At 39.5% G+C, this 25280-nt stretch overlaps 1 protein-coding gene across 1 annotated transcript in view; it reads left to right on the forward strand.

The window, feature by feature from the left end:
* The first annotated feature begins 321 nt into the window (after positions 1-321).
* Positions 322-25280, forward strand: part of slc4a2a (solute carrier family 4 member 2a) — a 56286-nt gene continuing 31327 nt past the window's right edge. The window contains exon 1 of the mRNA XM_074649836.1: positions 322-350. The gene's annotated coding sequence lies outside the window, so the exon portion shown is untranslated. The remainder of the gene's footprint in view (positions 351-25280) is intronic.

Consider the following 25280-nt stretch of genomic DNA (forward strand, 5'->3'; position numbering starts at 1 on the left):
CAACCGAGGTCTAACACTCACACTGGTCCTCACAGAGATAGATGTACGAGCACACACACACACACACACACACACACACACACACATAATCACATGTAACCACACAGTCAGAGACAACAGAAGAAGATAATTGTTGTTGTGCTAACAGGTTAATTAATCACACACACACACACACGCACGCACGCACGCACGCACGCACGCACGCACGCACGCACGCACGCACGCACGCACGCACACACACACACACACACACACACACACACACACACACACATACAGAGGGATGTGGTATAAAAGTAGCTGCAGTGTGTTTCTGTCTCTGCTGGATGACGACTCCACACACTGACCAGGTAGGAACACCTTCACACTGTTAATGATGATCAACGTATGATATTAATGTTAATGTTAATGTTAATGTTAATGTTAATGTTAATAATAATGTTAATGTTAATGTTAATAATAATGTTAATATTAATGTTAATAATAATGTTAATGTTAATGTTAATGTTAATAATAATGTTAATGTTAATGTTAATAATAATGTTAATATTAATGTTAATAATAATGTTAATGTTAATGTTAATAATGGTAAATGGACTTGGACTTATATAGCGCTTTTCTAGTCTTCCGACCACTCAAAGCGCTTTACACTACATGTCAGCATTCACCCATTCACACACACATTCATACACTGATGGCTACTAAGGTCCAACTTTGCCCATCAGGATTTAATCTAAATACTCATTCACACACCGATGGCTCTGCCTCCGGGAGCAATTTGGGGTTAAGTGTCTTGCTCAAGGACACATCGACATGTGACCCGGAGCAGCCGGGGATCGAACCACCGACCTTCCAATTGGTGGACAACCTGCTCTACCCTCTGAGCCACAGCCGCCCCGAATAATAATGTTAATGTTAATAAGAATGTTAATGTTAATAATAATATTAATATTAATGTTAATGTTAATAATAATGTTAATGTTAATAATAATGTTAATATTAATGTTAATAATAATGTTAATATTAATAATAATGTTAATGTTAATAATAATGTTAATGTTAATATTAATGTTAATGTTAATGTTAATAATGTTAATGTTAATAATAATGTTAATAATAATGTTAATAATAATGTTAATGTTAATAATAATGTTAATGTTAATGTTAATAATAATGTTAATGTTAATATTAATGTTAATGTTAATATTAATATTAATGTTAATGTTAATAATAATGTTAATGTTAATATTAATGTTAATAATAATGTTAATGTTAATAATAATGTTAATATTAATAATAATGTTAATGTTAATATTAATGTTAATGTTAATGTTAATAATGTTAATGTTAATAATAATGTTAATAATAATGTTAATAATAATGTTAATGTTAATAATAATGTTAATGTTAATGTTAATATTAATGTTAATATTAATAATAATGTTAATGTTAATAATAATAATAATGTTAATATTAATGTTAATGTTAATAATAATGTTAATGTTAATAATAATGTTAATATTAATATTAATGTTAATGTTAATAATAATGTTAATGTTAATAATAATGTTAATGTTAATATTAATGTTAATGTTAATAATAATGTTAATGTTAATATTAATGTTAATGTTAATGTTAATATTAATGTTAATGTTAATAATAATGTTAATGTTAATAATAATGTTAATGTTAATGTTAATGTTAATAATAATGTTAATATTAATAATAATGTTAATGTTAATATTAATGTTAATGTTAATAATAATGTTAATGTTAATATTAATGTTAATAATAATGTTAATGTTAATAATAATGTTAATATTAATATTAATGTTAATGTTAATATTAATGTTAATGTTAATAATAATGTTAATGTTAATGTTAATGTTAATAATAATGTTAATATTAATAATAATGTTAATGTTAATATTAATGTTAATGTTAATAATAATGTTAATGTTAATAATAATGTTAATGTTAATGTTAATGTTAATAATAATGTTAATATTAATATTAATGTTAATGTTAATATTAATGTTAATGTTAATAATAATGTTAATGTTAATAATAATGTTAATGTTAATATTAATGTTAATGTTAATAATAATGTTAATGTTAATAATAATGTTAATGTTAATATTAATGTTAATGTTAATAATAATGTTAATGTTAATGTTAATAATAATGTTAATGTTAATATTAATGTTAATGTTAATAATAATGTTAATGTTAATAATAATGTTAATGTTAATAATAATGTTAATGTTAATAATAATGTTAATGTTAATATTAATGTTAATGTTAATAATGTTAATGTTAATAATAATGTTAATGTTAATAATAATGTTAATGTTAATGTTAATGTTAATAATAATGTTAATAATAATGTTAATGTTAATAATAATGTTAATGTTAATAATAATGTTAATGTTAATAATAATGTTAATAATAATGTTAATGTTAATAATAATATTAATGTTAATAATAATGTTAATGTTAATATTAATGTTAATGTTAATAATGTTAATGTTAATAATAATGTTAATGTTAATAATAATGTTAATAATAATGTTAATGTTAATAATAATGTTAATGTTAATAATAATGTTAATAATAATGTTAATGTTAATAATAATGTTAATGTTAATGTTAATGTTAATAATAATGTTAATAATAATGTTAATGTTAATAATAATGTTAATGTTAATAATAATGTTAATAATAATGTTAATGTTAATAATAATGTTAATGTTAATGTTAATGTTAATAATAATGTTAATGTTAATAATAATGTTAATGTTAATAATAATGTTAATGTTAATAATAATGTTAATATTAATGTTAATAATAATGTTAATGTTAATAATAATATTAATGTTAATAATAATGTTAATGTTAATAATAATGTTAATGTTAATAATAATGTTAATAATAATGTTAATGTTAATAATGTTAATATTAATGTTAATAATAATGTTAATAATAATGTTAATGTTAATAATAATGTTAATGTTAATAATAATGTTAATGTTAATATTAATGTTAATAATAATGTTAATGTTAATAATAATGTTAATGTTAATAATAATGTTAATAATAATGTTAATGTTAATAATAATGTTAATGTTAATAATAATGTTAATGTTAATATTAATGTTAATGTTAATAATGTTAATATTAATGTTAATAATAATGTTAATGTTAATAATAATGTTAATAATAATGTTAATGTTAATAATAATGTTAATGTTAATGTTAATAATAATGTTAATAATAATGTTAATGTTAATAATAATGTTAATGTTAATAATAATGTTAATGTTAATATTAATGTTAATAATAATGTTAATGTTAATATTAATGTTAATGTTAATAATGTTAATGTTAATAATAATGTTAATATTAATGTTAATAATAATGTTAATGTTAATGTTAATGTTAATAATAATGTTAATGTTAATAATAATGTTAATAATAATGTTAATGTTAATAATAATGTTAATGTTAATAATAATGTTAATGTTAATAATAATGTTAATGTTAATAATAATGTTAATAATAATGTTAATGTTAATATTAATGTTAATGTTAATGTTAATGTTAATGTTAATGTTAATATTAATGTTAATGTTAATATTAATGTTAATATTAATGTTAATGTTAATAATAATGTTAATGTTAATAATAATGTTAATAATAATGTTAATGTTAATATTAATGTTAATGTTAATAATAATGTTAATAATGTTAATTTTAATAATAATGTTAATGTTAATAATAATGTTAATGTTAATAATAATGTTAATGTTAATAATAATGTTAATGTTAATAATAATATTAATGTTAATGTTAATGTTAATATTAATATTAATGTTAATAATAATGTTAATGTTAATAATAATGTTAATGTTAATATTAATGTTAATGTTAATATTAATGTTAATGTTAATAATAATATTAATGTTAATATTAATGTTAATGTTAATATTAATGTTAATGTTAATAATAATGTTAATGTTAATGTTAATAATAATGTTAATGTTAATATTAATGTTAATGTTAATAATAATGTTAATGTTAATATTAATGTTAATGTTAATAATAATGTTAATGTTAATAATAATGTTAATGTTAATAATAATGTTAATGTTAATAATAATGTTAATGTTAATATTAATGTTAATGTTAATATTAATGTTAATGTTAATATTAATGTTAATGTTAATAATAATATTAATGTTAATGTTAATATTAATGTTAATGTTAATAATAATGTTAATGTTAATAATAATATTAATGTTAATGTTAATAATAATGTTAATGTTAATGTTAATAATAATGTTAATGTTAATATTAATGTTAATGTTAATAATAATGTTAATGTTAATATTAATGTTAATGTTAATAATAATATTAATGTTAATGTTAATATTAATGTTAATGTTAATAATAATGTTAATGTTAATAATAATATTAATGTTAATAGCACTCAGACAGATGGAGGTTCTGGACTGTATATAATATATAATATATATATATATTGATATATATATAACAGGACGTTGGTGGTGACGGTCCCTCTCTAAACGGTCTCTGTGTTCCAGGTCAACGTCTCTCTGCTGCTGGACTTCCTGCCGTCGGCCTCCAGAGGGCAGCGTGGACCGTCAGCTCTGTGAGCCAATCAGAAGAGAGTCCAGTCTGCTACCTGAGGTGCGTCACTTCCTTCACCTTTTAGAGTTTCATTCTACGACGGAACGTTTGTCAAACGAGCAAAATATTCTCTCTAGTTTTGCATTAGATGATGATGCAGTCAGGTGAGAGATGATGACACAGTCAGGTGAGATGATGACACAGTCAGGTGAGAGATGATGACACAGTCAGGTGAGATGATGACACAGTCAGGTGAGAGATGATGATACAGTCAGGTGAGAGATGATGATACAGTCAGGTGAGATAATGATGCAGTCAGGTGAGATGATGACACAGTCAGGTGAGAGATGATGATACAGTCAGGTGAGATGATGACAGTCAGGTGAGAGATGATGATACAGTCAGGTGAGATGATGACACAGTCAGGTGAGATGATGATGCAGTCAGGTGAGAGATGATGATGCAGTCAGGTGAGATAATGACACAGTCAGGTGAGATGATGATGCAGTCAGGTGAGAGATGATGATGCAGTCAGGTGAGATAATGATGCAGTCAGGTGAGATGATGATGCAGTCAGGTGAGATGATGACACAGTCAGGTGAGAGATGATGACACAGTCAGGTGAGATGATGACACAGTCAGGTGAGATGATGACACAGTCAGGTGAGAGATGATGATACAGTCAGGTGAGAGATGATGATACAGTCAGGTGAGATAATGATGCAGTCAGGTGAGATGATGATGCAGTCAGGTGAGAGATGATGATGCAGTCAGGTGAGATAATGATGCAGTCAGGTGAGATGATGATGCAGTCAGGTGAGATGATGATGATACAGTCAGGTGAGATGATATACAGTCAGGTGAGAGATGATGATGCAGTCAGGTGAGATGATGATGCAGTCAGGTGAGAGATGATGATACAGTCAGGTGAGAGATGATGATGCAGTCAGGTGAGATAATGATGCAGTCAGGTGAGATGATGATGCAGTCAGGTGAGATGATGATGCAGTCAGGTGAGATGATGATGCAGTCAGGTGAGATGATGATGATACAGTCAGGTGAGATGATGATGATACAGTCAGGTGAGATGATGATGCAGTCAGGTGAGATGATATACAGTCAGGTGAGAGATGATGATACAGTCAGGTGAGAGATGATGATGCAGTCAGGTGAGAGATGATGATGCAGTCAGGTGAGATGATGATACAGTCAGGTGAGATGATGATGCAGTCAGGTGAGATGATGATGATACAGTCAGGTGAGATGATGATACAGTCAGGTGAGATGATGATGATGCAGTCAGGTGAGATGATGATGATACAGTCAGGTGAGATGATGATACAGTCAGGTGAGAGATGATGATACAGTCAGGTGAGATGATGATACAGTCAGGTGAGAGATGATGATGCAGTCAGGTGAGATGATGATGCAGTCAGGTGAGAGATGATGATACAGTCAGGTGAGAGATGATGATGCAGTCAGGTGAGATAATGATGCAGTCAGGTGAGATGATGATGCAGTCAGGTGAGATGATGATGCAGTCAGGTGAGATGATGATGCAGTCAGGTGAGATGATGATGATACAGTCAGGTGAGATGATGATGATACAGTCAGGTGAGATGATGATGCAGTCAGGTGAGATGATATACAGTCAGGTGAGAGATGATGATACAGTCAGGTGAGAGATGATGATGCAGTCAGGTGAGAGATGATGATGCAGTCAGGTGAGATGATGATACAGTCAGGTGAGATGATGATGCAGTCAGGTGAGATGATGATGATACAGTCAGGTGAGATGATGATACAGTCAGGTGAGATGATGATGATGCAGTCAGGTGAGATGATGATGATACAGTCAGGTGAGATGATGATACAGTCAGGTGAGAGATGATGATACAGTCAGGTGAGATGATGATACAGTCAGGTGAGAGATGATGATGCAGTCAGGTAAGATGATGATGCAGTCAGGTGAGATAATGATGCAGTCAGGTGAGATGATGATGCAGTCAGGTGAGATGATGATGCAGTCAGGTGAGATGATGATACAGTCAGGTGAGATGATGATGCAGTCAGGTGAGATGATGATGCAGTCAGGTGAGAGATGATGATGCAGTCAGGTGAGATGATGATGCAGTCAGGTGAGATGATGATACAGTCAGGTGAGATGATGATACAGTCAGGTGAGAGATGACGATGCAGTCAGGTGAGATGATGATGCAGTCAGGTGAGATGATGATACAGTCAGGTGAGATGATGATACAGTCAGGTGAGAGATGATGATACAGTCAGGTGAGATGATGATACAGTCAGGTGAGAGATGATGATGCAGTCAGGTAAGATGATGATGCAGTCAGGTGAGATAATGATGCAGTCAGGTGAGATGATGATGCAGTCAGGTGAGATGATGATGCAGTCAGGTGAGATGATGATACAGTCAGGTGAGATGATGATGCAGTCAGGTGAGATGATGATGCAGTCAGGTGAGAGATGATGATGCAGTCAGGTGAGATGATGATGCAGTCAGGTGAGATGATGATACAGTCAGGTGAGATGATGATACAGTCAGGTGAGAGATGACGATGCAGTCAGGTGAGATGATGATACAGTCAGGTGAGATGATGATACAGTCAGGTGAGAGATGATGATACAGTCAGGTGAGATGATGATGATACAGTCAGGTGAGATGATGATGATACAGTCAGGTGAGATGATATACAGTCAGGTGAGATAATGATGATACAGTCAGGTGAGATGATGATGATACAGTCAGGTGAGATGATATACAGTCAGGTGAGATAATGATGATACAGTCAGGTGAGATGATGATGCAGTCAGGTGAGATGATATACAGTCAGGTGAGAGATGATGATGCAGTCAGGTGAGAGATGATGATACAGTCAGGTGAGATGATGATGATACAGTCAGGTGAGATGATGATACAGTCAGGTGAGAGATGATGATACAGTCAGGTGAGAGATGATGATACAGTCAGGTGAGATGATGATGCAGTCAGGTGAGAGATGATGATACAGTCAGGTGAGAGATGATGATACAGTCAGGTGAGATGATGATGCAGTCAGGTGAGATGATATACAGTCAGGTGAGAGATGATGATACAGTCAGGTGAGAGATGATGATGCAGTCAGGTGAGAGATGATGATGCAGTCAGGTGAGATGATGATACAGTCAGGTGAGATGATGATGCAGTCAGGTGAGATGATGATGATACAGTCAGGTGAGATGATGATACAGTCAGGTGAGATGATGATGATGCAGTCAGGTGAGATGATGATGATACAGTCAGGTGAGATGATGATACAGTCAGGTGAGAGATGATGATACAGTCAGGTGAGATGATGATACAGTCAGGTGAGAGATGATGATGCAGTCAGGTAAGATGATGATGCAGTCAGGTGAGATAATGATGCAGTCAGGTGAGATGATGATGCAGTCAGGTGAGATGATGATGCAGTCAGGTGAGATGATGATACAGTCAGGTGAGATGATGATGCAGTCAGGTGAGATGATGATGCAGTCAGGTGAGAGATGATGATGCAGTCAGGTGAGATGATGATGCAGTCAGGTGAGATGATGATACAGTCAGGTGAGATGATGATACAGTCAGGTGAGAGATGACGATGCAGTCAGGTGAGATGATGATGCAGTCAGGTGAGATGATGATACAGTCAGGTGAGATGATGATACAGTCAGGTGAGAGATGATGATACAGTCAGGTGAGATGATGATGATACAGTCAGGTGAGATGATGATGATACAGTCAGGTGAGATGATATACAGTCAGGTGAGAGATGATGATGCAGTCAGGTGAGAGATGATGATACAGTCAGGTGAGATGATGATACAGTCAGGTGAGAGATGATGATACAGTCAGGTGAGATGATGATGCAGTCAGGTGAGAGATGATGATACAGTCAGGTGAGAGATGATGATACAGTCAGGTGAGATGATGATGCAGTCAGGTGAGAGATGATGATACAGTCAGGTGAGATGATGATGATGCAGTCAGGTGAGATGATGATGATGCAGTCAGGTGAGATAATGATGCAGTCAGGTGAGATAATGATGCAGTCAGGTGAGATGATGATACAGTCAGGTGAGAGATGATGATACAGTCAGGTGAGAGATGATGATGCAGTCAGGTGAGATGATGATACAGTCAGGTGAGATGATGATGCAGTCAGGTGAGATGATGATGCAGTCAGGTGAGAGATGATGATGCAGTCAGGTGAGATGATGATGCAGTCAGGTGAGATGATGATACAGTCAGGTGAGATGATGATACAGTCAGGTGAGAGATGACGATGCAGTCAGGTGAGATGATGATGCAGTCAGGTGAGATGATGATACAGTCAGGTGAGATGATGATACAGTCAGGTGAGAGATGATGATACAGTCAGGTGAGATGATGATACAGTCAGGTGAGAGATGATGATGCAGTCAGGTAAGATGATGATGCAGTCAGGTGAGATAATGATGCAGTCAGGTGAGATGATGATGCAGTCAGGTGAGATGATGATGCAGTCAGGTGAGATGATGATACAGTCAGGTGAGATGATGATGCAGTCAGGTGAGATGATGATGCAGTCAGGTGAGAGATGATGATGCAGTCAGGTGAGATGATGATGCAGTCAGGTGAGATGATGATACAGTCAGGTGAGATGATGATACAGTCAGGTGAGAGATGACGATGCAGTCAGGTGAGATGATGATGCAGTCAGGTGATATGATGATACAGTCAGGTGAGATGATGATACAGTCAGGTGAGAGATGATGATACAGTCAGGTGAGATGATGATGATACAGTCAGGTGAGATGATGATGATACAGTCAGGTGAGATGATATACAGTCAGGTGAGATAATGATGATACAGTCAGGTGAGATGATGATGATACAGTCAGGTGAGATGATATACAGTCAGGTGAGAGATGATGATGCAGTCAGGTGAGAGATGATGATACAGTCAGGTGAGATGATGATACAGTCAGGTGAGAGATGATGATACAGTCAGGTGAGATGATGATGCAGTCAGGTGAGAGATGATGATACAGTCAGGTGAGAGATGATGATACAGTCAGGTGAGATGATGATGCAGTCAGGTGAGAGATGATGATACAGTCAGGTGAGATGATGATGATGCAGTCAGGTGAGATGATGATGATGCAGTCAGGTGAGATAATGATGCAGTCAGGTGAGATAATGATGCAGTCAGGTGAGATGATGATACAGTCAGGTGAGAGATGATGATACAGTCAGGTGAGAGATGATGATGCAGTCAGGTGAGATGATGATACAGTCAGGTGAGAGATGATGATGCAGTCAGGTGAGATGATGATGCAGTCAGGTGAGAGATGATGATACAGTCAGGTGAGATGATGATGATACAGTCAGGTGAGAGATGATGATACAGTCAGGTGAGAGATGATGATGCAGTCAGGTGAGATGATGATACAGTCAGGTGAGAGATGATGATGCAGTCAGGTGAGATGATGATGCAGTCAGGTGATATGATGATGCAGTCAGGTGAGATGATGATGATACAGTCAGGTGAGATGATGATACAGTCAGGTGAGAGATGATGATACAGTCAGGTGAGATGATGATACAGTCAGGTGAGAGATGATGATGCAGTCAGGTGAGATGATGATGCAGTCAGGTGAGATAATGATGCAGTCAGGTGAGATGATGATGCAGTCAGGTGAGATGATGATGCAGTCAGGTGAGATGATGATACAGTCAGGTGAGATGATGATGCAGTCAGGTGAGAGATGATGATGCAGTCAGGTGAGATGATGATGCAGTCAGGTGAGATGATGATACAGTCAGGTGAGATGATGATACAGTCAGGTGAGAGATGACGATGCAGTCAGGTGAGATGATGATGCAGTCAGGTGAGAGATGATGATGCAGTCAGGTGAGATGATGATGCAGTCAGGTGAGAGATGATGATGCAGTCAGGTGAGATGATGATGCAGTCAGGTGAGATGATGATGCAGTCAGGTGAGAGATGATGATGCAGTCAGGTGAGAGATGATAATGCAGTCAGGTGAGATGATGATGCAGTCAGGTGAGAGATGATGATGCAGTCAGGTGAGATGATGATGCAGTCAGGTGAGATGATGATACAGTCAGGTGAGAGATGATGATACAGTCAGGTGAGATGATGATGATACAGTCAGGTGAGATGATGATACAGTCAGGTGAGATGATGATGATACAGTCAGGTGAGAGATGATGATACAGTCAGGTGAGATAATGATGCAGTCAGGTGAGATGATGATGATACAGTCAGGTGAGATGATGATACAGTCAGGTGAGAGATGATGATGCAGTCAGGTGAGAGATGATGATGCAGTCAGGTGAGATAATGATGCAGTCAGGTGAGATGATGATGCAGTCAGGTGAGATAATGATGCAGTCAGGTGAGATAATGATGCAGTCAGGTGAGATAATGATGCAGTCAGGTGAGATAATGATGCAGTCAGGTGAGATAATGATGCAGTCAGGTGAGATGATGATGCAGTCAGGTGAGATGATGATGATACAGTCAGGTGAGAGATGATGATACAGTCAGGTGAGATGATGATGCAGTCAGGTGAGATAATGATACAGTCAGGTGAGATGATGATGCAGTCAGGTGAGATAATGATACAGTCAGGTGAGATGATGATGCAGTCAGGTGAGATAATGATGCAGTCAGGTGAGATAATGATACAGTCAGGTGAGATGATGATGATGCAGTCAGGTGAGATGATGATGATACAGTCAGGTGAGAGATGATGATACAGTCAGGTGAGAGATGATGATACAGTCAGGTGAGATGATGATGATACAGTCAGGTGAGATGATGATACAGTCAGGTGAGAGATGATGATACAGTCAGGTGAGATGATGATGATACAGTCAGGTGAGATGATGATACAGTCAGGTGAGAGATGATGATACAGTCAGGTGAGATAATGATGCAGTCAGGTGAGATGATGATGATACAGTCAGGTGAGATGATGATACAGTCAGGTGAGATAATGATGCAGTCAGGTGAGATAATGATGCAGTCAGGTGAGATGATGATGCAGTCAGGTGAGATGATGATGATACAGTCAGGTGAGATGATGATACAGTCAGGTGAGAGATGATGATACAGTCAGGTGAGATGATGATGATACAGTCAGGTGAGATGATGATACAGTCAGGTGAGAGATGATGATACAGTCAGGTGAGATGATGATGATACAGTCAGGTGAGATGATGATACAGTCAGGTGAGAGATGATGATACAGTCAGGTGAGATAATGATGCAGTCAGGTGAGATGATGATGATACAGTCAGGTGAGATGATGATACAGTCAGGTGAGAGATGATGATGCAGTCAGGTGAGAGATGATGATGCAGTCAGGTGAGATGATGATGCAGTCAGGTGAGATGATGATGCAGTCAGGTGAGATGATGATGCAGTCAGGTGAGATGATGATGCAGTCAGGTGAGAGATGATGATGCAGTCAGGTGAGATGATGATGCAGTCAGGTGAGATGATGATGCAGTCAGGTGAGAGATGATGCAGTCAGGTGAGATAATGATGCAGTCAGGTGAGATAATGATGCAGTCAGGTGAGATGATGATGCAGTCAGGTGAGATGATGATGATACAGTCAGGTGAGATGATGATGATACAGTCAGGTGAGAGATGATGATACAGTCAGGTGAGATGATGATGATACAGTCAGGTGAGATGATGATACAGTCAGGTGAGATGATGATGATACAGTCAGGTGAGATGATGATGCAGTCAGGTGAGAGATGATGATGCAGTCAGGTGAGATGATGATGCAGTCAGGTGAGATGATATACAGTCAGGTGAGATGATGATACAGTCAGGTGAGAGATGACGATGCAGTCAGGTGAGATGATGATGCAGTCAGGTGAGATGATGATACAGTCAGGTGAGATGATGATACAGTCAGGTGAGAGATGATGATACAGTCAGGTGAGATGATGATGATACAGTCAGGTGAGATGATGATGATACAGTCAGGTGAGATGATATACAGTCAGGTGAGATAATGATGATACAGTCAGGTGAGATGATGATGATACAGTCAGGTGAGATGATATACAGTCAGGTGAGAGATGATGATGCAGTCAGGTGAGAGATGATGATACAGTCAGGTGAGATGATGATACAGTCAGGTGAGAGATGATGATACAGTCAGGTGAGATGATGATGCAGTCAGGTGAGAGATGATGATACAGTCAGGTGAGAGATGATGATACAGTCAGGTGAGATGATGATACAGTCAGGTGAGAGATGATGATACAGTCAGGTGAGATGATGATGATACAGTCAGGTGAGATGATGATACAGTCAGGTGAGAGATGATGATACAGTCAGGTGAGATAATGATGCAGTCAGGTGAGATGATGATGATACAGTCAGGTGAGATGATGATACAGTCAGGTGAGAGATGATGATACAGTCAGGTGAGATGATGATGATACAGTCAGGTGAGAGATGATGATACAGTCAGGTGAGATGATGATACAGTCAGGTGAGAGATGATGATACAGTCAGGTGAGATAATTATACAGTCAGGTGAGATGATGATACAGTCAGGTGAGAGATGATGATGCAGTCAGGTGAGAGATGATGATGCAGTCAGGTGAGATGATGATGCAGTCAGGTGAGAGATGATGCAGTCAGGTGAGAGATGATGATGCAGTCAGGTGAGATGATGATGCAGTCAGGTGAGATGATGATGCAGTCAGGTGAGAGATGATGCAGTCAGGTGAGATAATGATGCAGTCAGGTGAGATAATGATGCAGTCAGGTGAGATGATGATGCAGTCAGGTGAGATGATGATGATACAGTCAGGTGAGATGATGATGATACAGTCAGGTGAGAGATGATGATACAGTCAGGTGAGATGATGATGATACAGTCAGGTGAGATGATGATACAGTCAGGTGAGATGATGATGATACAGTCAGGTGAGATGATGATGCAGTCAGGTGAGAGATGATGATGCAGTCAGGTGAGATGATGATGCAGTCAGGTGAGATGATATACAGTCAGGTGAGATGATGATACAGTCAGGTGAGAGATGACGATGCAGTCAGGTGAGGTGATGATGCAGTCAGGTGAGATGATGATACAGTCAGGTGAGATGATGATACAGTCAGGTGAGAGATGATGATACAGTCAGGTGAGATGATGATGATACAGTCAGGTGAGATGATGATACAGTCAGGTGAGATGATGATGATACAGTCAGGTGAGATGATGATGATACAGTCAGGTGAGATGATATACAGTCAGGTGAGATAATGATGATACAGTCAGGTGAGATGATGATACAGTCAGGTGAGATGATGATACAGTCAGGTGAGATGATGATGATACAGTCAGGTGAGATGATATACAGTCAGGTGAGAGATGATGATGCAGTCAGGTGAGAGATGATGATACAGTCAGGTGAGATGATGATACAGTCAGGTGAGAGATGATGATACAGTCAGGTGAGATGATGATGCAGTCAGGTGAGAGATGATGATACAGTCAGGTGAGAGATGATGATACAGTCAGGTGAGATGATGATGCAGTCAGGTGAGAGATGATGATACAGTCAGGTTAGATGATGATGATGCAGTCAGGTGAGATGATGATGATGCAGTCAGGTGAGATAATGATGCAGTCAGGTGAGATAATGATGCAGTCAGGTGAGATGATGATGATGCAGTCAGGTGAGATGATGATACAGTCAGGTGAGAGATGATGATGCAGTCAGGTGAGATGATGATGCAGTCAGGTGAGATGATGATGCAGTCAGGTGAGAGATGATGATACAGTCAGGTGAGATGATGATGATGCAGTCAGGTGAGATGATGATGATGCAGTCAGGTGAGATAATGATGCAGTCAGGTGAGATAATGATGCAGTCAGGTGAGATGATGATACAGTCAGGTGAGAGATGATGATACAGTCAGGTGAGAGATGATGATGCAGTCAGGTGAGATGATGATACAGTCAGGTGAGAGATGATGATGCAGTCAGGTGAGATGATGATGCAGTCAGGTGAGAGATGATGATACAGTCAGGTGAGATGATGATGATACAGTCAGGTGAGATAATGATGCAGTCAGGTGAGATGATGATGATACAGTCAGGTGAGATGATGATGATGCAGTCAGGTGAGATGATGATGATACAGTCAGGTGAGATGATGATACAGTCAGGTGAGATGATGATGATGCAGTCAGGTGAGATGATGATGATACAGTCAGGTGAGATGATGATACAGTCAGGTGAGAGATGATGATACAGTCAGGTGAGATGATGATACAGTCAGGTGAGAGATGATGATGCAGTCAGGTGAGATGATGATGCAGTCAGGTGAGATAATGATGCAGTCAGGTGAGATGATGATGCAGTCAGGTGAGATGATGATGCAGTCAGGTGAGATGATGATACAGTCAGGTGAGATGATGATGCAGTCAGGTGAGAGATGATGATGCAGTCAGGTGAGATGATGATGCAGTCAGTTGAGATGATGATACAGTCAGGTGAGATGATGATACAGTCAGGTGAGAGATGACGATGCAGTCAGGTGAGATGATGATGCAGTCAGGTGAGATGATGATACAGTCAGGTGAGATGATGATACAGTCAGGTGAGAGATGATGATACAGTCAGGTGAGATGATGATGATACAGTCAGGTGAGATGATGATACAGTCAGGTGAGATGATGATGATACAGTCAGGTGAGAGATGATGATACAGTCAGGTGAGAGATGATGATACAGTCAGGTGAGATGATGATGATACAGTCAGGTGAGATGATGATACAGTCAGGTGAGATAATGATGCAGTCAGGTGAGATGATGATGATACAGTCAGGTGAGATGATGATACAGTCAGGTGAGAGATGATGATGCAGTCAGGTGAGAGATGATGATGCAGTCAGGTGAGATAATGATGCAGTCAGGTGAGATGATGATGCAGTCAGGTGAGATAATGATGCAGTCAGGTGAGATAATGATGCAGTCAGGTGAGATAATGATGCAGTCAGGTGAGATGATGATACAGTCAGGTGAGAGATGATGATACAGTCAGGTGAGAGATGATGATGCAGTCAGGTGAGATGATGATACAGTCAGGTGAGAGATGATGATGCAGTCAGGTGAGATGATGATGCAGTCAGGTGAGATGATGATACAGTCAGGTGAGATGATGATACAGTCAGGTGAGAGATGACGATGCAGTCAGGTGAGATGATGATGCAGTCAGGTGATATGATGATACAGTCAGGTGAGATGATGATACAGTCAGGTGAGAGATGATGATGCAGTCAGGTGAGATGATGATACAGTCAGGTGAGAGATGATGATGCAGTCAGGTGAGATGATGATGCAGTCAGGTGAGAGATGATGATACAGTCAGGTGAGATGATGATGATACAGTCAGGTGAGAGATGATGATACAGTCAGGTGAGAGATGATGATGCAGTCAGGTGAGATGATGATACAGTCAGGTGAGAGATGATGATGCAGTCAGGTGAGATGATGATGCAGTCAGGTGATATGATGATGCAGTCAGGTGAGATGATGATGATACAGTCAGGTGAGATGATGATACAGTCAGGTGAGAGATGATGATACAGTCAGGTGAGATGATGATACAGTCAGGTGAGAGATGATGATGCAGTCAGGTGAGATGATGATGCAGTCAGGTGAGATAATGATGCACAGGTGAGATGATGATGCAGTCAGGTGAGATGATGATACAGTCAGGTGAGATGATGATGCAGTCAGGTGAGAGATGATGATGCAGTCAGGTGAGATGATGATGCAGTCAGGTGAGATGATGATACAGTCAGGTGAGATGATGATACAGTCAGGTGAGAGATGACGATGCAGTCAGGTGAGATGATGATGCAGTCAGGTGAGAGATGATGATGCAGTCAGGTGAGATGATGATGCAGTCAGGTGAGAGATGATGATGCAGTCAGGTGAGATGATGATGCAGTCAGGTGAGATGATGATGCAGTCAGGTGAGAGATGATGATGCAGTCAGGTGAGAGATGATAATGCAGTCAGGTGAGATGATGATGCAGTCAGGTGAGAGATGATGATGCAGTCAGGTGAGATGATGATGCAGTCAGGTGAGATGATGATACAGTCAGGTGAGAGATGATGATACAGTCAGGTGAGATGATGATGATACAGTCAGGTGAGATGATGATACAGTCAGGTGAGATGATGATGATACAGTCAGGTGAGAGATGATGATACAGTCAGGTGAGATAATGATGCAGTCAGGTGAGATGATGATGATACAGTCAGGTGAGATGATGATACAGTCAGGTGAGAGATGATGATGCAGTCAGGTGAGAGATGATGATGCAGTCAGGTGAGATAATGATGCAGTCAGGTGAGATGATGATGCAGTCAGGTGAGATAATGATGCAGTCAGGTGAGATAATGATGCAGTCAGGTGAGATAATGATGCAGTCAGGTGAGATAATGATGCAGTCAGGTGAGATAATGATGCAGTCAGGTGAGATGATGATGCAGTCAGGTGAGATGATGATGATACAGTCAGGTGAGAGATGATGATACAGTCAGGTGAGATGATGATGCAGTCAGGTGAGATAATGATACAGTCAGGTGAGATGATGATGCAGTCAGGTGAGATAATGATACAGTCAGGTGAGATGATGATGCAGTCAGGTGAGATAATGATGCAGTCAGGTGAGATAATGATGCAGTCAGGTGAGATAATGATGCAGTCAGGTGAGATGATGATGCAGTCAGGTGAGATGATGATGATACAGTCAGGTGAGAGATGATGATACAGTCAGGTGAGAGATGATGATACAGTCAGGTGAGATGATGATGATACAGTCAGGTGAGATGATGATACAGTCAGGTGAGAGATGATGATACAGTCAGGTGAGATGATGATGATACAGTCAGGTGAGATGATGATACAGTCAGGTGAGAGATGATGATACAGTCAGGTGAGATAATGATGCAGTCAGGTGAGATGATGATGATACAGTCAGGTGAGATGATGATACAGTCAGGTGAGATAATGATGCAGTCAGGTGAGATAATGATGCAGTCAGGTGAGATGATGATGCAGTCAGGTGAGATGATGATGATACAGTCAGGTGAGATGATGATACAGTCAGGTGAGAGATGATGATACAGTCAGGTGAGATGATGATGATACAGTCAGGTGAGATGATGATACAGTCAGGTGAGAGATGATGATACAGTCAGGTGAGATGATGATGATACAGTCAGGTGAGATGATGATACAGTCAGGTGAGAGATGATGATACAGTCAGGTGAGATAATGATGCAGTCAGGTGAGATGATGATGATACAGTCAGGTGAGATGATGATACAGTCAGGTGAGAGATGATGATGCAGTCAGGTGAGAGATGATGATGCAGTCAGGTGAGATGATGATGCAGTCAGGTGAGATGATGATGCAGTCAGGTGAGATGATGATGCAGTCAGGTGAGATGATGATGCAGTCAGGTGAGAGATGATGATGCAGTCAGGTGAGATGATGATGCAGTCAGGTGAGATGATGATGCAGTCAGGTGAGAGATGATGCAGTCAGGTGAGATAATGATGCAGTCAGGTGAGATAATGATGCAGTCAGGTGAGATGATGATGCAGTCAGGTGAGATGATGATGATACAGTCAGGTGAGATGATGATGATACAGTCAGGTGAGAGATGATGATACAGTCAGGTGAGATGATGATGATACAGTCAGGTGAGATGATGATACAGTCAGGTGAGATGATGATGATACAGTCAGGTGAGATGATGATGCAGTCAGGTGAGAGATGATGATGCAGTCAGGTGAGATGATGATGCAGTCAGGTGAGATGATATACAGTCAGGTGAGATGATGATACAGTCAGGTGAGAGATGACGATGCAGTCAGGTGAGATGATGATGCAGTCAGGTGAGATGATGATACAGTCAGGTGAGATGATGATACAGTCAGGTGAGAGATGATGATACAGTCAGGTGAGATGATGATGATACAGTCAGGTGAGATGATGATGATACAGTCAGGTGAGATGATATACAGTCAGGTGAGATAATGATGATACAGTCAGGTGAGATGATGATGATACAGTCAGGTGAGATGATATACAGTCAGGTGAGAGATGATGATGCAGTCAGGTGAGAGATGATGATACAGTCAGGTGAGAGATGATGATACAGTCAGGTGAGATGATGATACAGTCAGGTGAGAGATGATGATACAGTCAGGTGAGATGATGATGCAGTCAGGTGAGAGATGATGATACAGTCAGGTGAGAGATGATGATACAGTCAGGTGAGATGATGATGCAGTCAGGTGAGAGATGATGATACAGTCAGGTGAGAGATGATGATACAGTCAGGTGAGATGATGATACAGTCAGGTGAGAGATGATGATACAGTCAGGTGAGATGATGATGATACAGTCAGGTGAGATGATGATACAGTCAGGTGAGAGATGATGATACAGTCAGGTGAGATAATGATGCAGTCAGGTGAGATGATGATGATACAGTCAGGTGAGATGATGATACAGTCAGGTGAGAGATGATGATACAGTCAGGTGAGATGATGATGATACAGTCAGGTGAGAGATGATGATACAGTCAGGTGAGATGATGATGATACAGTCAGGTGAGATGATGATACAGTCAGGTGAGAGATGATGATACAGTCAGGTGAGATAATTATACAGTCAGGTGAGATGATGATACAGTCAGGTGAGAGATGATGATGCAGTCAGGTGAGAGATGATGATGCAGTCAGGTGAGATGATGATGCAGTCAGGTGAGAGATGATGCAGTCAGGTGAGAGATGATGATGCAGTCAGGTGAGATGATGATGCAGTCAGGTGAGATGATGATGCAGTCAGGTGAGAGATGATGCAGTCAGGTGAGATAATGATGCAGTCAGGTGAGATAATGATGCAGTCAGGTGAGATGATGATGCAGTCAGGTGAGATGATGATGATACAGTCAGGTGAGATGATGATGATACAGTCAGGTGAGAGATGATGATACAGTCAGGTGAGATGATGATGATACAGTCAGGTGAGATGATGATACAGTCAGGTGAGATGATGATGATACAGTCAGGTGAGATGATGATGCAGTCAGGTGAGAGATGATGATGCAGTCAGGTGAGATGATGATGCAGTCAGGTGAGATGATATACAGTCAGGTGAGATGATGATACAGTCAGGTGAGAGATGACGATGCAGTCAGGTGAGGTGATGATGCAGTCAGGTGAGATGATGATACAGTCAGGTGAGATGATGATACAGTCAGGTGAGAGATGATGATACAGTCAGGTGAGATGATGATGATACAGTCAGGTGAGATGATGATACAGTCAGGTGAGATGATGATGATACAGTCAGGTGAGATGATGATGATACAGTCAGGTGAGATGATATACAGTCAGGTGAGATAATGATGATACAGTCAGGTGAGATGATGATACAGTCAGGTGAGATGATGATACAGTCAGGTGAGATGATGATGATACAGTCAGGTGAGATGATATACAGTCAGGTGAGAGATGATGATGCAGTCAGGTGAGAGATGATGATACAGTCAGGTGAGATGATGATACAGTCAGGTGAGAGATGATGATACAGTCAGGTGAGATGATGATGCAGTCAGGTGAGAGATGATGATACAGTCAGGTGAGAGATGATGATACAGTCAGGTGAGATGATGATGCAGTCAGGTGAGAGATGATGATACAGTCAGGTTAGATGATGATGATGCAGTCAGGTGAGATGATGATGATGCAGTCAGGTGAGATAATGATGCAGTCAGGTGAGATAATGATGCAGTCAGGTGAGATGATGATGATGCAGTCAGGTGAGATGATGATACAGTCAGGTGAGAGATGATGATGCAGTCAGGTGAGATGATGATGCAGTCAGGTGAGATGATGATGCAGTCAGGTGAGAGATGATGATACAGTCAGGTGAGATGATGATGATGCAGTCAGGTGAGATGATGATGATGCAGTCAGGTGAGATAATGATGCAGTCAGGTGAGATAATGATGCAGTCAGGTGAGATGATGATACAGTCAGGTGAGAGATGATGATACAGTCAGGTGAGAGATGATGATGCAGTCAGGTGAGATGATGATACAGTCAGGTGAGAGATGATGATGCAGTCAGGTGAGATGATGATGCAGTCAGGTGAGAGATGATGATACAGTCAGGTGAGATGATGATGATACAGTCAGGTGAGATGATGATGCAGTCAGGTGAGATGATGATGATACAGTCAGGTGAGATGATGATGATGCAGTCAGGTGAGATGATGATGATACAGTCAGGTGAGATGATGATACAGTCAGGTGAGATGATGATGATGCAGTCAGGTGAGATGATGATGATACAGTCAGGTGAGATGATGATACAGTCAGGTGAGAGATGATGATACAGTCAGGTGAGATGATGATACAGTCAGGTGAGAGATGATGATGCAGTCAGGTGAGATGATGATGCAGTCAGGTGAGATAATGATGCAGTCAGGTGAGATGATGATGCAGTCAGGTGAGATGATGATGCAGTCAGGTGAGATGATGATACAGTCAGGTGAGATGATGATGCAGTCAGGTGAGAGATGATGATGCAGTCAGGTGAGATGATGATGCAGTCAGTTGAGATGATGATACAGTCAGGTGAGATGATGATACAGTCAGGTGAGAGATGACGATGCAGTCAGGTGAGATGATGATGCAGTCAGGTGAGATGATGATACAGTCAGGTGAGATGATGATACAGTCAGGTGAGAGATGATGATACAGTCAGGTGAGATGATGATGATACAGTCAGGTGAGATGATGATACAGTCAGGTGAGATGATGATGATACAGTCAGGTGAGAGATGATGATACAGTCAGGTGAGATGATGATGATACAGTCAGGTGAGATGATGATACAGTCAGGTGAGATAATGATGCAGTCAGGTGAGATGATGATGATACAGTCAGGTGAGATGATGATACAGTCAGGTGAGAGATGATGATGCAGTCAGGTGAGAGATGATGATGCAGTCAGGTGAGATAATGATGCAGTCAGGTGAGATGATGATGCAGTCAGGTGAGATAATGATGCAGTCAGGTGAGATAATGATGCAGTCAGGTGAGATAATGATGCAGTCAGGTGAGATGATGATACAGTCAGGTGAGAGATGATGATACAGTCAGGTGAGAGATGATGATGCAGTCAGGTGAGATGATGATACAGTCAGGTGAGAGATGATGATGCAGTCAGGTGAGATGATGATGCAGTCAGGTGAGAGATGATGATACAGTCAGGTGAGATGATGATGATACAGTCAGGTGAGATGATGATGCAGTCAGGTGAGATGATGATGATACAGTCAGGTGAGATGATGATACAGTCAGGTGAGATGATGATGATACAGTCAGGTGAGATGATGATGATACAGTCAGGTGAGATGATGATGATGCAGTCAGGTGAGATGATGATGATACAGTCAGGTGAGATGATGATGATGCAGTCAGGTGAGATGATGATGATACAGTCAGGTGAGATGATGATGATACAGTCAGGTGAGATGATGATGATACAGTCAGGTGAGATGATGATGATGCAGTCAGGTGAGATGATGATGATACAGTCAGGTGAGATGATGATACAGTCAGGTGAGATGATGATGATGCAGTCAGGTGAGATGATGATGATACAGTCAGGTGAGATGATGATACAGTCAGGTGAGATGATGATGATACAGTCAGGTGAGATGATGATGATACAGTCAGGTGAGATGATGATGATGCAGTCAGGTGAGATGATGATGATACAGTCAGGTGAGATGATGATGATGCAGTCAGGTGAGATGATGATGATACAGTCAGGTGAGATGATGATGATACAGTCAGGTGAGATGATGATGATACAGTCAGGTGAGATGATGATGATGCAGTCAGGTGAGATGATGATGATACAGTCAGGTGAGATGATGATGATACAGTCAGGTGAGATGATGATGATGCAGTCAGGTGAGATGATGATACAGTCAGGTGAGAGATGATGATGCAGTCAGGTGAGATGATGATACAGTCAGGTGAGAGATGATGATACAGTCAGGTGAGATGATGATGATACAGTCAGGTGAGATGATGATGATACAGTCAGGTGAGATGATGATGATGCAGTCAGGTGAGATGATGATGATACAGTCAGGTGAGATGATGATACAGTCAGGTGAGAGATGATGATACAGTCAGGTGAGAGATGATGATACAGTCAGGTGAGATGATGATGATACAGTCAGGTGAGATGATGATACAGTCAGGTGAGATGATGATGATACAGTCAGGTGAGATGATGATACAGTCAGGTGAGAGATGATGATGCAGTCAGGTGAGATGATGATGCAGTCAGGTGAGATAATGATGCAGTCAGGTGAGATGATGATGCAGTCAGGTGAGATGATGATGCAGTCAGGTGAGATGATGATACAGTCAGGTGAGATGATGATGCAGTCAGGTGAGATAATGATGCAGTCAGGTGAGATGATGATGCAGTCAGGTGAGATGATGATACAGTCAGGTGAGATGATGATGCAGTCAGGTGAGAGATGATGATGCAGTCAGGTGAGATGATGATGGAGTCAGTTGAGATGATGATACAGTCAGGTGAGATGATGATACAGTCAGGTGAGAGATGACGATGCAGTCAGGTGAGATGATGATGCAGTCAGGTGAGATGATGATACAGTCAGGTGAGATGATGATACAGTCAGGTGAGAGATGATGATACAGTCAGGTGAGATGATGATGATACAGTCAGGTGAGATGATGATACAGTCAGGTGAGATGATGATGATACAGTCAGGTGAGAGATGATGATACAGTCAGGTGAGAGATGATGATGCAGTCAGGTGAGATGATGATGATACAGTCAGGTGAGATGATGATACAGTCAGGTGAGATGATGATGATACAGTCAGGTGAGAGATGATGATACAGTCAGGTGAGATAATGATGCAGTCAGGTGAGAGATGATGATGCAGTCAGGTGAGAGATGATGATGCAGTCAGGTGAGATGATGATGATATAGTCAGGTGAGATGATGATGATACAGTCAGGTGAGATGATGATGATGCAGTCAGGTGAGATGATGATGATACAGTCAGGTGAGATGATGATGATACAGTCAGGTGAGATGATGATGATACAGTCAGGTGAGATGATGATGATGCAGTCAGGTGAGATGATGATGATACAGTCAGGTGAGATGATGATGATGCAGTCAGGTGAGATGATGATGATGCAGTCAGGTGAGATGATGATGATACAGTCAGGTGAGATGATGATGATACAGTCAGGTGAGATGATGATGATGCAGTCAGGTGAGATGATGATACAGTCAGGTGAGAGATGATGATGCAGTCAGGTGAGATGATGATACAGTCAGGTGAGAGATGATGATGCAGTCAGGTGAGATGATGATACAGTCAGGTGAGAGATGATGATACAGTCAGGTGAGATGATGATGATATAGTCAGGTGAGATGATGATGATACAGTCAGGTGAGATGATGATGATGCAGTCAGGTGAGATGATGATGATACAGTCAGGTGAGATGATGATACAGTCAGGTGAGAGATGATGATACAGTCAGGTGAGATGATGATACAGTCAGGTGAGAGATGATGATGCAGTCAGGTGAGATGATGATGCAGTCAGGTGAGATAATGATGCAGTCAGGTGAGATGATGATGCAGTCAGGTGAGATGATGATGCAGTCAGGTGAGATGATGATACAGTCAGGTGAGATGATGATGCAGTCAGGTGAGATAATGATGCAGTCAGGTGAGATGATGATGCAGTCAGGTGAGATGATGATACAGTCAGGTGAGATGATGATGCAGTCAGGTGAGAGATGATGATGCAGTCAGGTGAGATGATGATGGAGTCAGTTGAGATGATGATACAGTCAGGTGAGATGATGATACAGTCAGGTGAGAGATGACGATGCAGTCAGGTGAGATGATGATGCAGTCAGGTGAGATGATGATGCAGTCAGGTGAGATGATGATGCAGTCAGGTGAGATGATGATGCAGTCAGGTGAGATGATGATACAGTCAGGTGAGATGATGATGCAGTCAGGTGAGATAATGATGCAGTCAGGTGAGATGATGATGATACAGTCAGGTGAGATGATGATACAGTCAGGTGAGATGATGATGATACAGTCAGGTGAGATGATGATACAGTCAGGTGAGAGATGATGATGCAGTCAGGTGAGATGATGATGCAGTCAGGTGAGATAATGATGCAGTCAGGTGAGATGATGATGCAGTCAGGTGAGATGATGATGCAGTCAGGTGAGATGATGATACAGTCAGGTGAGATGATGATGCAGTCAGGTGAGATAATGATGCAGTCAGGTGAGATGATGATGCAGTCAGGTGAGATGATGATACAGTCAGGTGAGATGATGATGCAGTCAGGTGAGAGATGATGATGCAGTCAGGTGAGATGATGATGGAGTCAGTTGAGATGATGATACAGTCAGGTGAG

This window comes from Sebastes fasciatus, chromosome 11 (assembly GCF_043250625.1).
Source record: "Sebastes fasciatus isolate fSebFas1 chromosome 11, fSebFas1.pri, whole genome shotgun sequence".
Lineage (NCBI taxonomy): Eukaryota > Metazoa > Chordata > Actinopteri > Perciformes > Sebastidae > Sebastes > Sebastes fasciatus.